Here is a 3,797-nt window from a genome sequence, read left to right as displayed (position 1 = left end):
GATTTGGGACTAGGGGAAGGCATTGGGAAGTAATAAGTAGATGATGGGTTGCTAGAGTGACAGAAGCTTAAACCGTAGTTTATGCGTTGTTTTGTAAGCGGCTGATTTGGATCCGTATGTTTAATGCTAAGGTTAGATTTATCTTAATTCTTCTTTCGTAGTTGCGGATGCTTGCGAGAGGGGTTAATCATAAGTGGGAGGCTTGTCCAAGGAAGGGAACCACCCAAGAACAGGTCCACCCACATATCAAATTATCAAAGTAACGAACGTGAATCATATGAGCATGATGAAAACTAGCTTGATAGTAGTAATTCCCATGTGTCCTTGGGAGTTCTTCGCATAATATAAAAGTTCATCCAGGCTTGTCCTTTGCTACAAAAAGGATTGGGCCACCTTGGTGCACCTTAGTTTCTTTTGTTTCTTGTTACCCGTTACGAATTATCTTATCACAAAACTATTTGTTACCGATAATTGCAGTGCTTGCAGAGAATACCTTGCTGAAAATCACTTGTCATTTCCTTCTGCTCCTTGTTAGGTTCGACACTCTTACTTATCGAAAGGACTACGATAGACCCCCTATACTTGTGGGTCATCAAGCCTCTTTTTTGGCACCGTTGCCAAGGAGTGAAGCGCCTTTGGTAAGGAAACGTTTATATAGTGGGCTGAAATTTACTGTCACTTGTCACTATGGAAAATAATCTTTTGAGGGGTTTGTTCGGGGTATCTTCACTCCGACTGGAAGATCAAAGAGTTGCCCCTGAACCTACTGAACCTACCAAAAATATTTATTATGAAATTTCTTCGGGTATTCTTGTGGATATAACTACTAGGTATGACCCGCCCAGGAGGGGCCGGGTTATACCTTTGGCGATTCATAATATGAAGCCCAAGACGATACTTGAAGATGGCGGTTCAGTTAAGGGCCTAGGGCCCAAAGGCGGCTTAAGGCTCATAGAGATAAACTGCCATATGTATATGACTTGTATTGTAAGATAGTAATAGATAGACACCGAGCCGGACACTGTTTATGGGTCGGCCGGGACTCTGTGAGCCACGGGGCGTCGACCTCTATATATAAAGGGACGACCCGGGGGCTGTTCAGGACAAGTAACATTAGATCAATAGCTAGGTCAAGCGTATTTGCTCCCTGGTAATGGAGACATAAGCAATCCCACCTCAAACTGGATTAAGCCATTACCTTCACCGCAAGGGGCCAAACCAGTATAAACTCACGTGTCCTTTGTCCCATTTTAACCCCTTTAAGCTTACTAGTTGCGATGGCTCCACGACTAAATCCTTTTGGTAGGACGTCTGCCGTGACATTTCCCTGACAGTTGGCACCCACCATGGGGCCAGCACACCGTGGATTTGAGTTCTTGAAGGGCAGCTTCAAAGCGGATAGGACATCTTTGAAAAAGCCGACTATAGAGGATGAGCCGGTGATGAAGTTTAAATCGGCTGATGACACCAAGATGGTTGACTTTGTTACTGGCGACTCATCTAAGCAGTTCAGTATCGGTGCTAACTTGGATCCCAAATAGGAAAGCGCGCTCATCGAGTTCATCCGTGAGAACCGGGACATCTTTGCATGGAAACCTAATAACATGCTGGGTGTACCGAGTGAACTCGCTGAGAACACTCTCAATATTGATCCAAAATTTAAGTCGGTCAAGCAGTTTCTCCGAAGGTTCAATGAGGAGAGGCGTAAGGCCATTGGTGAGGAAGTGGCCCGGCTCTTGGCGGCCGAGTTCATTGTTGAAGATTTTCATCCAGAGTGGTTGGCTAACCCGGTGCTAGTGCTTAAGAAGAATGGCACCTGGCGTATGTGTGTGGATTACACGGACTTAAACAAGGCTTGTCCGGCTGATCCTTTTGCTCTCCCTCGTATTCATCAAATCATTGATGGTACGGCGGGTTGTGAGTGTTTGAGCTTTTTGGATGCTTATTTTGATTATCATCAGATCAAGACGGCAGTTAAGGACCAGGAGAAGACGACCTTCATTACTCCCTTTGGAGCCTTCTACTATGTGTCTGTGCCTTTTGGGCTCAAGAGTGCACAGGCGACTTATCAGCGATGTGTGCAGAACTGTCTTCACGGTCAGATTGGGCGCAATGTTCATGCTTATCTGGACGGCATTGTGGTGAAGTCCAGAGAGAAGGAGACCTCGATAGATGATTTGAAGGAAACCTTCGATAATCTGCGGGTCTACAAGATGATGCTTAACCCGGCAAAGTGCCTTTTTGGTGTGCCAGCAGGCAAGCTTTTGGGTGGTTTATAACAAAGGCGTTGAGGCTAACACGGAGAAGATCAAGGCCATCACCTCCTTGGCTAAGCCGGCGTGTATCAAGGATGTTCAGCATCTGGCAGCTCATATTGCTTCCTTAAGCCGGTTCATAAGCCGGTTGGGTGAGAAGGCTATGCCACTGTATCAGATGATGAAGAAAACATATAACTTCATCTAGAGTGATGCTGCTAATGACGTGTTTGAGGATTTGAAGAGGCGGCTAGCTGAGCCGCCAGTTCTTGATGCTCCCATTGATAAGGAGCCATTGTTGTTATATGTGCCTGCTAACACCGGTGTTGTTAGTGTGGCCATTGTGGTGGAGCGCAAGGAGGCTGGCAAGGAATATCCGGTTCAATGGCCGGTTTACTACATTAGTAAGGTGCTTATTGAGTCCAAGGAAAGATATCCACACTGGCATAAGCTCGTTTATGGGGTGTTCATGGCGAGCCGGAAGCTTAAACAATATTTTTTGGGTCATCCCATCACTGTGGCCAGTTCTGCTCCTTTAGGAGATATCATTCAAAATAGAGAAGCCACAGGACGAGTCGCCATGTGGGCCATTGAGCTTGGGCCTCATGGTTTAAAATATATGCCTCGCACGGCTATCAAATCTCAAGCACTAGTGGATTTCATCAATGACTGGACAGAGCTACAGATGCCTGAAGAGAAGCCGGATAACACGTATTGGATTATTCACTTTGATGGGTCCACGCAATTGGAGGGCTCGAGGGCTGGAATTGTCTTAGCTTCCCCTCGAGGTGACAAATTTTGTTATGTGCTAAGGTTGATGTTTCCCTATACTAACAATGCAGCTGAGTATGAGGCCTTGCTTCATCGTCTTCGGATGGCTAAGGGGATGAGCTTAAGCCGGGTAAGGTGCTTTGGCGACTGAGATTTGGTGGCTAAACAAGTCTCGGGAAAATGGGATTCCAAGGATCCCCTCATGGCGGCTTATCGCCATGAAGTTGATGTTGTTGCTGGACACTTCAAGGGTTATCAAGTGGAGCACATTGATCATACAAAGAATGAGGTGGCTTATGCTTTCAGCCGGTTGGGGTCTCAGCGTAAGCTAGTGCCACCTAACACTTTCTTGGATATTCTGCATAATCCTTCTGTCAAGTTACCTACAGAGATTGGACAGTTCCTGACCCGAAAGGGCAATTGGTGGCGGCTCTTCATGTCATCAAAGATTGGACAGTTCCATACTTGGCTTACATGACCCGGGGCGAGTTGCCTGAGGATGAAACCTTGGCCAGGCAGATAACCCGGCGGTCTAAGTCAATGACAATTGCCAATGGCGAGTTACATCATCGCAGTATCACTGGGGCATTTCAGCGTTGTGTTTCTCCTGAGGAAGGACAAGAGATTCTTCGTGAGATTCATGAAGGAGATTGTGGCCATCATGCCGGTTCAAAGTCCCTTGTGGACAAAGCTTTTCGTCATGTATTTTATTGGCTGACGGCTCATGTTGCTGCAGAGGATTTGGTCAGTAAATGTGATGGTTGTCAGAAA

The sequence above is a fragment of the Triticum aestivum genome, chromosome 1B, assembly GCF_018294505.1.
Source record: "Triticum aestivum cultivar Chinese Spring chromosome 1B, IWGSC CS RefSeq v2.1, whole genome shotgun sequence".
Taxonomy (NCBI): domain Eukaryota; kingdom Viridiplantae; phylum Streptophyta; class Magnoliopsida; order Poales; family Poaceae; genus Triticum; species Triticum aestivum.
Note: the sequence above shows the minus strand (reverse complement) of the source record.